Raw genomic sequence first — 12172 nt, 5'->3', positions numbered from 1 at the left:
TATAAATGGCATTATAGTCTCTTTCACAGAATAGTAAATAAAGGAAGGTAAATATTCAACTCTGATCCCACCACTGCAATAAATCAGTTGTATAGGTTGCTTTCTCATCATTATTCATAGAAAATCATTACTTTCCTGCCAAATCTTTAGATCAAGACTCCTTACATTTTTGCAACACTTGAAAGAGGCAGCTTGGACTGGCAGAAGGAACCTGGTCTTTGAAGTTAGACAAAGTTAGGTTTGAGTTCATCTCTTTCAGACTGTGTGAGCCTGGACCCATCAGTATCCCTGAGCTTCAGTCCTCTCATCTGTAAACTAGGGAGGTACTAGGTGCTCAAGAGTATTGTTTATGGTTACTGAGGAAGCTATAAGCTTCAGCAAAGCTGTCGGTTACACCTTCCTGCTCACCACAGTAGAAGAAAGGCAACGAGGCAGCTGCTCTGACACCAAAGGAAGTGATACAAGTACACTCACTATCACATCTGAGTTTTCTGATATTTCCTTTACAAGAGGCTGTACTCAGTTTCAAAGAGTTAAAAAAGATTAAACTGTGGGATCTTGCGTCTGTTATCAACAAAGCTCCTTATATGTACTGGGCTTCGCTGTGTCCAAATTTCAAAGATTACCCGTACTAACATGAGTTACCACAACTAAGATAATGCTTACTCTCAGATCATGCCATTTAAGAGCAATAAAAAGTCCAAGTTTGTAAAGATCCTTCCTCATACATTTCACACGCTCTCTTTCTTCCTCATTCATTCATGCATTCATTCCCTCATGTCTACCGTAGGCCAGGAGTCAGACGCCTTTTTTCCATGAGCAAGGTGTTTAACCTTCCTAGTCCAGAATCAAGGCTTAGATGCTAACTTTGTTACAGCTTTAAGTGGCTTGGTAAACATTAGTCAGATTAGGGTATACCAGCTTTCTGGGTGATTAATTTGGTGTGGTGTTATTATTAACTGTATGCACATATTAGAAGGCAAAGGGAGTTTGTATTCGAATCTGAAGTGCTTTCTGTCTCATATACGAGGATACAATGATCTGAACTCTGGATGAATAAATCATGGTATTTTTGTTTTCAAACACTAGCTTCAAATTGCATAATACAGTTGTCCCTTAATATTCACAGGGGATTAGTTCCAGGACCCCTTGTGGATACCCACATCCATGGATGCTTAAGTCCATTATATAAAATGGTGTAGTACTTGCACAGAACCTGTGCAAGTTACGTAAGGCAGAATCCTCATTTTCTCCTGTAAAATGAGGTTCTTCAGTTGTTCCAACATTAAACAATCATTATGAGGCTTTGATGAGATTAAAGTGATTAGCACAATGCCTGACTCTAAATAACTGCTCCATCCATGTTTGCCTCTATTGCCATTATTACCGGTCACTAGAGTTAGTCTTACTAAACCCGTCATAGTTTTTAAAACAGCTAAACTAAGATCGACTGTTACACTAGAGCCAACATGTTAGTTTTTTCAAGTGCTTTAAATTGGCTTTAAAATGTGGTTGGCTTCTCTGTCAGGTCAATCTTAAGGGGATTTCGAGTGATGAGAACTGGTTTGATGTCTCAGCCCCTACGGTCATTTCAGAGCCAGGGCAAGGCTCTCCTTTGGGGATTTTACTTGTGTAATTTGACACAATTGATGATGACATCACAATTCTTCTTCTGAAGATCAAGTAATAATCTTTATCATTGGGTTGATTGGTATACAGCTGTGAAAAAAAAAAAAAGCTTTGTGCTCATGTGTCCTTCTTCCTGTGTTGGCTGAAGTAGATGTCTATATGTTTAGACAAATCTGGGTAAAATTGAGTTTGCCCAGGCTTATAAAGGGAAGATGATTCTTATTAATAAACAAATGTATATCAACTATATCTCCTGTTCAGGCCCTGAGCTTGGAGTTAGGGATAAGATGTAACCAGGACACACAGCTTCTATCTTTATGGAGCTTACTGTTATATTGAATTAAAATCAATTTGGACTTTGAAGATGGAAAGTGGAGACAGAATAAGATGAGAGGCTTTGCTCAGCCAAGTCAAGGACAGGAGACATAGCTTTCAAAACAAATAAATTTAACTCACATATTTACTTAAAATACAAGCACTGCCTAAAAATGACAGTTAAGCACAAATACAGATACATAGCCTGAATTTCCTAGCAAATAGAGTTTGCTACAATTTGCTTGTTTAAGATAAATGGTCATATGATAAGCATTTTCTTAATATAAATTTTTCTGAAGGTCAGAAGACTATAACAAAACCAAGTTAGTTCAGACAATACTGATTTGGAATTTATGATCTTTTGATTGTAGGCTGGACTGAAGTTTATCTTTGACTCTATAAAAATAAAAAGTTGTAAAAACTAAATTAAGTTTAAGAAAGATTATAAGGCTAATATTTAATCTACTAGAGGGAGCAACTTACAAAGCAAAAATATATTCACTTATTATAAATGTAAAACAAAATCTTATAAATTAGTCTTTTTCATTATGAAACATAATTATATTGACCTCTACCAATCAATAGTTTGTTCTCACGGCTAGTTACTCTAACCAGTTTGGAAATAAAATTTATTTCTTTGAAAATATTCTCTCATTCCATATTTTCACTCTTTCAGGTGGACTTTATAACTATCTGCTCCATTGTTTGTAATAAGTGTAATTGAAACTCTTTTTACTTCCTTGTCCTACAGTTAGAGGCAAAATTGTCATTCCCACATGCTAGTCTAGTTGCATTAGAAGAATTCAGGGGAGATTTGAAAAATATAAAGTGTGAGTAGGTCTGGTTTGGGCCCAGACATCTGTATTTTACAAGCGCTTCCCAGCTGATTCTTATGCACAGTGAACATTGGGAAACACCATCTTTATTAGGGTGTCACTGCATTCTGCCATCTCTCCATTAGGCTGGTACTTCCCTGATCTCTGGCCTTGATCACTGACAGAGCCTCCTAATTAAACTCCCTGACTCAGATATTGCCCACTGACTTCAGGGTAAATAGTACACTCGTTGGCATGGGACACAAGGTCCTCACAATGAGACCCTGGCTATTCTCTCCAGCCTCATCAGTTATCACTCAGCCACTTTCATCCTTCTTTCCAGCCACATCACACGACTTTCTATTCTCTAAGTGTATCAGGTTTCACAAGCTTCCATACCTTTGCACATGCCATTTGCTCTGCCTAGAACACTTTCTCCATATTCATGTACCTGATCTCTGAACATTGTCAAGACAAATAAAAGCATCACACCCTTTAGGAAGCTTGCCCTATTCTCTGCTGAGTGAGATTGCATGCTTTCCATAACATTTAGTGTATCAGCCCTTACACATTTGCACTCTGTAGATTTGCTTTAGTTCCACCCCGCCAGCCCCCCATTGACACCCCACTGAAAAATGAGCCCTTTGATGGCAGGGATGGTGCATTTGGGTCTTTTTAGTAGCTAGTACATGCCTGGTGCATAGTATGCAATCAGGTAATATGTTTGTTGAATGAGTGAAAGAAGTAATGTTAACTGGAAGCTTTTTTCCCTCATTGCAAACAGGACTTAATGATACTAAAATGGATGTTTAGTAGTGTAATGGGAATAAGTAAATGGTTTTGCTGATAGTATGCTATAAACTTTGTTTTGTTTTATGCATGAAAATGTTATGATTTTGATAATATTATGCTATAAACTTTATTCTGTTCATGCAAACATTACATCTTTAAAAATACTAGGGAAAACTAACCAAAGTATGTCTTAAACAGCTGGAGAAGAGGCTTAAGAACCATGGTATTTTATATTTGGTTGTCTGGAGAGTTACAAATATCTAACATGTTAAATTTAGTTCTATTAAATGGGTAGCAGTGTACAAAAACTTATATTGAATTATGCTGTGATAGATTCTTTGGATAAATTTATCTAAGGGAACTTCTGAAAGTAAAACAAGGGTAAGGTGGTTATCTTTTCCAGGAAGGAAATGGCTCTTTGTTCTAAGCTAGTTCTATATGATGTTAAACTGAACATGCCAGTTGAAACAGAAGAAAGGCTGTGAGGCATGGAAAAAAATAGATGAACTACATGTTAAGTCAGTGTGGAAGTGGCACCATATGGGAAATTCCATTTGGTGATATCCCACGTGCCTTCTTCACAGTCTTATCTTTCTATTATCAACATTTAAATCAATGACTTTGATGGAGACAAATACAGGTGATCAAAGTTGTATATACCCAAAGCATGGAGGCATAGAAACTTAACACAGGATTGAAACTTCAAATAAACGCTTAAAATGAAGTATAGTTGATTTGCAATATTATATTACTTTCTGGTGTACAACATAGTGATTCAATATTTTTATAGATTATACTCCATTTAAAGTTATTACAAAATAATGGCTATGTTTCCCTGTGCTGTACAGTATATCCTTGTTGCTTATTTATTTTATACATGGTAGTTTGTGTCTCTTAGTCCCATACCCCTATCCTGTCCTTCCCTGCTTCCTCTCCCCACTGGTAACAACTAGTTTGTTCTCTACATCTGTGAGTCTGTTTCTGTTATATACATTTGTCTGTTTTATTTTTCAGAATCCACATATAAGTGATAACAGAGTATTTGTCAACTAGTTTCTGTTATATACATTTGTCTGTTTTATTTTTCAGAATCCACATATAAGTGATAACAGAGTATTTGTCTTTCTCTGATTTATTTCACTAAGCATAATACTATCTACATCCATCCAGGTTGTTGCAAATGCCAGAATTTCATTCTTTTTAATGACCAAGTAGTATTCCATTGTATATATATACCGCATCTTTAGCCATTCATCTCTTGATGGACACTTTGGTTGCTTCCATATTTTGGCTATTGTAAATAATGCTGCTATAGACATTGGAGTGCATGTGTCTTTTTGAATTAGTGGTTTTGGTTTTTTTGAATATATACCCAGGAGTGGAACTGCTCAATCATATGGTAGTTTTATTTTTAATTTTTTGAGGAACCTCCATACTGTTTTCCACAGTGGCTGTACTAGTATACATTCCCACCAGCACTATACAAGGGTTCCCTTTTTTCCACATCCTTGCCAACATTTGTTATTTGTGTTCTTTTTGATAATAGCCACTCTGACTGGTGTGAGGTAATATCTCACTGTGGTTTTAATTTGCACTTCTCTGTAGATTAGTGATGTTAAGCATCTTTTCATGTGCCTGTTGACCATCTGTGTGTCTCCTTTGGAAAAATATTTATTCAGGTCTTCTGCCCATTTTTTAATTGGGTTCTATTGAGTTGTATGAGCTGTTTATATATTTTGGATATTAACCCCTTATCAGTCATATCATTTGCAAGTATTTTCTCCCATTCAGTAGGTGTCTTTTTGTTTTGCTGATGGTTTCCTTTGCTGTGCAAAAGCTTTTACGTTTTATTAGGTCCCATTTGTTTATTTTTGCTTTTGTTTCTTTTGCCTTAGGGGACAGATCCAAAAAAAATATTGCTGTGATTCATGTCAAAGAGTGTTCTGCCTTATGTTCTTTTTCTAGGACTTTTATGGTTTCAGGTCTTACATCCATTTTGAGTTTATTTTTGTATATGGTGTGGGGAAATGTTCTAATATTCTTTTACATAGCAAACTTGACAGAAGGTTGAAACTTCAAATAAACACTCTTTGACTAAAGATAAAACCAACTAAATAATGTTTAACATGCACAAATGTGAATTCCTGCAAATAGGATTAAAGAATTAGTTGCACAAAGATAGTGACCCAAGTCATCAATGATTCAAATGAAAAACACCTAGGGGTTTTAATTGGTCCCAAGCTTAGTATAAATCATTAGAATTATGTGAGACAAAGTGTGATGGTAAACCAACATAAGTTTAATCTCACTATTTTGGCTGGTTCTAAGACCTACCATCTACCACTTATTAGTCACTATAGGCAAACCACTTACCTTTGGCTTTCTCACTTTTCAGTTGGAATTAATAATAACTAATGTCGGAGAGTATTGTGAGTATAGAATGAGATAATTCATATGAAAATAATTATATAAATGATAGCTTTAATTTTGCGAATACTGAAAAAGCTGGTGCAACAGTAAACTGTTTTAGCAGAGGTGTAGCATTCAAACCAAGGGAAGCATAAGCTATAGTGGGAATGTGTCAAACGAATTGATTATAAATTTTTTGAGAGCAGTGATTATGTCTGATTCACTCTCCATTGTCTAAAGCAGTGCTAAACACCTCTTTGGTTCTGAAAAAAGTATATGTTGTGGAGATAAACTGCTTTGGAACATTCGATCTTGGGGGAGTCACATTTTAAGAGAGAAAGTGATATTTCAGATTGAATCTAGAGGAAGAAAACCAAGATGAAGAGACGTTTAGAGACTATTACACGAGAAGTAATTAAAATAACTGAATATATGTAGCTGGGATAAAGACATATTTATATCCAAATGTAAAAAGGAAAGAAAAAACAATGTATATTGGTAAGTTCTGTATGAGCATAGGTATCAGGAACAGTAAAGGAAGCAGAGCAGGTTAGAGGCTGAAGGAAGAACATGCTTTCCTCTCTCAATACCTCAGTAAGGTTATTAAGTGTGAGGGCTCAGGAATCCTACAGACCTTCACTTTTATTCTTTTTCTACTACCTACGTTCCCTTGTGCAAGTTGTTTATCCCAAACGTTAGTTTTGTCTTCATATGTAAGTGACGATAATCATAACACCTACGTCCTAGGAGTACTGTGAAGAAAAATGAGATGAAGCATGGCAAGTGCTTCCCATTGCTGGAGAAAGTGCTAAAATATGTTAATTACCCACTCTTCCAATGTTCCAAAGCGGCCACTAGGGGGTGTCAGAGAACTGGTAACCACTAGTTTGTTCTCTATATCTGTGAGTCTATTTCTTTTTTGTTATACCCACTAGTTTGTTTTGTTTTTTAGATTCCACGTATAAGTGATATCATACAGTATTTGTTTTTCTCTCTCTGACTAATTTCACTTAGCACAATACTCTCCAAGTCCATCCATATTTTTGCAAATGGCAAAATTTTATTCTATTTTTATGGCTGAAGAGTATTCCATTGTATATATATACCACATCTTCTTTATCCATTCATCTGTTGGTGGATACTTAGGTTGCTTCCATATCTTGGCAATTGTAAATAATGCTGCTATGAACAGTGGGGTGCATGTATCTTTATTGAATTAGTGTTTTTGATTTTTTCAGATAAATACCTGGGAATGGAATTGCTGGGTTATATGGTAGTTCTAGTTTTAGTTTCTTGAGACACCTCCCTACTGTTTTTCATAGTGGCTGCACCAATTTACATTCCCACTAACAGTGTATGAGGGTTCCCTTTTCTCCACATCCTCGCTAACATTTATTATTTGTGCGTGTGTGTGCACGTGTGTCTGTGTGTGTTTAATGATAGCCATTCTGACAGATGTCCGTATCCTTCCCCAGGTTAGGGTATTTTTCAACCATTATTTCTTACTTATTTATTTATATTATTATTTTCTAATATTAGGTTTTTTAAAACATCTTTATTGGAGTATAATTGCTTTACAATGGTGTGTTAGTTTCTGCTTTATAACAAAGTGAAACAGCTATACATATACATGTATCCCCATATCTCTTCCCTCTTGTGTCTGCCTCCCACCCTCCTATTCCCACCCCTCTAGGTGGACACAAAGCACCTAGCTAATCTCCCTGTGCTATGCGGCTGCTTCCCACTAGCTACTTATTTTACATTTGGTAGTTTACATATTGTCAATGCCACTCTCTCACTTCATCCCAGCTTACCCTTGCTCCTCCCCCTGTCCTCAAGTCCATTCTCTACATCTGGGTCTTTATTCCTGTCTCCTGCCCCTATTTTCTTCAGAACCATTTTTTTCTTAGATTCCATATATATGTGTTAACATATGGTATTTGTTTTTCTCTTTCTGACTTACTTCACTCTGTATGACAGTCTCTAGGTCTATCTACCTCACTAAAAATAACTCAATTTCATTTCTTTTTATGGCTGAGTAATATTCCATTGAATATATGTGCCACATCTTCTTTATGCATTCATCTGTCAATGGGCACTTAGGTTGTTTCAGTGACCTGGCTATTGTAAATAGAGCTGCAATGAACATTGTGGTACATGACTATTTTTGAATTATGGTGTTCTCAGGGAATATGCCCAGTAGGGGGATTGCTGGGTCATATGGTAGTTTTATTTTTAGTTTTTTAAGGAACCTCCATACCGTTCTCCATAGTGGCTGAATCAATTTACATTCCCACCAACAGTGCAAGAGGGTTCCCTTTTCTACTCACCCACTCCAGCATGTATTGTTTGTAGATTTTTTGATGATGGCCATTCTGACTGGTGTGAGGTGATAACTCATTGTAGTTTTGATTTGCATTTCTCTAATAATTAGTGATGTTGAGCATCCTTTCCTGTGTTTGTTGCCATCTGTATATCTTCTTTGGAGAAATATCTGTTTAGGTCTTCTGCCCATTTTTGGATTGGGCTGTTTGGTTTTTTGTTATTGAGCTGCATGAGCTGCTTGTATATTTTGGAGATTAATCCTTTGTCTGTTGTTTCATTTGCAAATATTTTCTCCCATTCTGAGGGTTGTCTTTTCATCTTGTTTATGGTTTCCTTTGCTGTGCAAAAGCTTTTAAGTTTCATTAGGTTCCATTTGTTTATTTTTGTTTTTATTTCCATTTCTCTAGGAGGTGGGTCAAAAAGGATCTTTCTGTGATTTATGGCAAGGAGTGTTCTGCCTATGTTTTCCTCTAACAGTTTTATAGTGTCTGGACTTAGATTTAGGTCTTTAATCCGTTTTGAGTTTATTTTTGTATAAGGTGTTATGGAGTGTTCTAATTTCATTCTTTAACATGTAGCTGTCCAGTTTTCCCAGCACCACTTATTGAAGAGGCTGTCTTTTCTCCATTGTATATTCTTGCCTACTTTATCAAAGATAAGGTGACCATATGTGCGTGGGCTTATCTCTGGGCTTTCTAACCCATTCCATTGGTCTATATTTCTGTTTTTGTGCCAGCACCATACTGCCTTGACTACTGTAGCTTTGTAGTATAGTCTGAAGTAAGGGAGCCTGATTCCTCCAGCTCTGTTTTTCTTTCTCAAGACTGCTTTGGCTATTCAGGACCTTTGGTGTTTCCATACAAATTGTGAAATTTTTTATTCTAGTTCTGTGAAAAATGCCATTGGTAGTTTGATAGGGATTGCATTGAATCTGTAGATTGCTTTGGGTACTATAGTCATTTTCACAATGCTGATTCTTCCAATCCAAGAACATGGTATATCTCTCCATCTGTTTGTATCATCTTTAATTTCTTTCATCAGTGTCTTATAGTTTTCTGCATACAGGTCTTTTGTCTCCCTAGGTAGGTTTATTCCTAGGTATTTTATTCTTTTTGTTGCAATGGTAAATAGGAGTGTTTCCTTAATTTCTCTTTCAGATTTTTCATCATTAGTGTATAGGAGTGCAAGAGATTCCTGTGCATTAATTTTGTATCCTGCTACTTTACCAAATTCATTGATTAGCTCTAGTAGTTTTCTGGTAGTATCTTTAGGATTCTCTATGTATAGTATCATGTCATCTGCAAACAGTGACAGTTTTACTTCTTCTTTTCTGATTTAAATCCCTTTTACTTCTTTTTCTTCTCTGATTGCTGTGGCTAAAACTTCCAAAACTATGCTGAATAAGAGAGGTAAGAGTGGGCAACCTTGTCTTCTTCCTGATCTTAGTGGAAATGGTTTCAGTTTTTCACCATTGAGAATGATGTTGGCTGTGGGCTTGTCATATATGGCCTTTATTATGTTGAGGAAACATCCCTCTGTGCATACTTTCTGGAGGGTTTTTATCATAAATGGGTGTTGAATTTTGTTGAAAGCTTTTTCTGTATCTATTGAGATGATCATATGGTTTTTCTCCTTCAATTTGTTAATATGGTTTATCACATTGATTGATTTTTGTATGTTGAAAAATCCTTGCATTCCTGGAATAAACCCCACTTGATCATGGTGTATGATCCTTTTAATGTGTTATTGGATTCTGTTTGCTAGTATTTTGTTGAGGATTTTTGCATCTATGTTCATCTGTGATATTGGCCTGTAGTTTTCTTTTTTGGGGAGATCTTTGTCTGGTTTTGGTATCAGGGTGATGGTGGCCTTGTAGAATGAGTTTGGGAGTGTTCCTCCCTCTGCTATATTTGGAAGAGTTTGAAAAGGATAGGTGTTAGCTCTTCTCTAAATGTTTGATAGAATTTGCCTGTGAAGCCTTCTGGTCCTGGCCTTTTGTTTGCTGGAAGATTTTTAATCTCAGTCTGAATTTCAGTGCTTCTGATTGGTCTGTTTATACTTTCTATTTCTTCCTGGTTCAGTCTTGGAAGGTTGTGCTTTTCTAAGAAATTGTCCATTTCTTCCAGGTTGTTGATTTTATTGGCATACAGTTGCTTGTAGTAATCTCTCATGATCCTTTGCATTTCTGCAGTGTCAGTTGTTAGTTCTTCTTTTTCATTTCAAATTCTATTAATTTGAATCTTCAACCTTTTTCTCCTGATGAGTCTGGCTAATGGTTTATCAATCTTGTTTATCTTCTCAAAGAACCAGCTTTTAGTTTTATTGATCTTTGCTATCATTTCCTTCATTTCTTTTTCATTTATTTCTGATCTTTATGATTTCTTTCCTTCTGCTAACTTTGGGGTTTTTTTGTTCTTCTTTCTCTAATTGCTTTAGGTGTAAGGTTAGGTTGTTTATTGGAGACATTTCTTTTTTCTTGAGGTTGGATCGTACTGCTATAAACTTCCCTCCTAGAACTGCTTCTGCTGCATCCCATAGGTTTTGGATCATCGTATTTTCTTTGTCATTTGTTTGTAGGTATTTTTTGATTTCTTCTTTGATTTATTCAGTGATCTCTTGGTTATTTAGTAGTGTATTGTTTAGCCTCCATGTGTTTGTATTTTTTACAGATTTTTCCGGTAGTTGATATCTCGTCTCATAGTGTTGTGGTCGGAAAAGATACCTGATATGATTTCAAATTTCTTAAATTTACCAAGGCTAGATTTGTGACCCAAGATATGATCTATGCTGGAGAATGTTCTATGAACACTTCAGAAGAAAGTGTATTGTGTTGTTTTTGGATGGAATGTCCTATAAATATCAATTAAGTCCATCTTGTTTAATGTATCATTTAAAGCTTTTGTTTCCTTATTTATTTTCATTTTGGATGATCTGTCCTTTGGTGAATGTTGGGTGTTAAAGTCCCCTACTATGATTGTGTTACTGTCGATTTCCCCTTTTAAGGCTGTTACCATTTGCCTTATGTATTGAGGTGCTCCTATGCTGGGTGCATAAATATTTACAATTGTTGTATCTTCTTCCTGGATTGATCCCTTGATCATTATGTAGTGTCCTTCTTTGTCTCTTGTAATAGTCTTTATTTTAAAGTCTATTTTGTCTGATATGAGAATTGCTACTCCAGCTTTCTTTTGATTTCCATTTGCGGGGAATATCTTTTTCCATCCCCTCACTTTCAGTCTGTATGTGTCCCTAGGTCTGAAGTGGGTCTCTTGTAGACAGCGTATACATGGGTCTTGTTTTTGTATCCATTCAGCCAGGCTATGTCTTTTGGTTGGAGCATTTAATCCTTTTACATTTAAGGTAGTTATCGATATGTATGTTCCTATTACCATTTTCTTAATTGTTTTGGGTTCAGTACTGTAGGTGTTTTCCTTCTCTTGTGTTTCCTGCCTAGAGAAGTTTCTTTAGCATTTGTTGTAAAGCTGGTTTGCTGGTGCTGAATTCTCTTAGCTTTTGCTTGCCTGTAAAGGTTTTAATTTCTCCGTCGAATCTGAATGAGATCCTTGCTGGGTAGAGTAATCTTGGTTGTAGGTTTTTCCCTTTCTTCACTTTAAAGATGTCCTGCCACTCCCTTCTGGCTTGCAGAGTTTCTGCTGAAAGATCAGCTGTTACCTTTATGGGGATTCCCTTGTATGTTATTTGTTGTTTTTCCCTTGCTGCTTTTAATATTTTTTCTTGGTATTTAATTTTTGGTAGTTTGATTAATATTTGTCTTGGCGTTTTTCTCCTTGGATTTATCCTATATGGGACTCTGCACTTCCTGGACTTGACTGACCATTTCCTTTTCCATATTAGGGAAGTTTTCAACTATAATCTCTTCAGATATT

General features: G+C 36.0%; 1 protein-coding gene across 1 annotated transcript in view; it reads right to left on the bottom strand.

Moving 5' to 3' along the window:
• Window positions 1-12172, bottom strand: part of FMO2 (flavin containing dimethylaniline monoxygenase 2) — a 38253-nt gene that overhangs the window by 15270 nt on the left and 10811 nt on the right. The window lies entirely within an intron of this gene.

Source organism: Balaenoptera ricei, chromosome 1 (assembly GCF_028023285.1).
Source record: "Balaenoptera ricei isolate mBalRic1 chromosome 1, mBalRic1.hap2, whole genome shotgun sequence".
Classification (NCBI taxonomy): Eukaryota; Metazoa; Chordata; class Mammalia; order Artiodactyla; family Balaenopteridae; genus Balaenoptera; species Balaenoptera ricei.
This window is presented reverse-complemented; position numbering and strand designations above follow the sequence as displayed.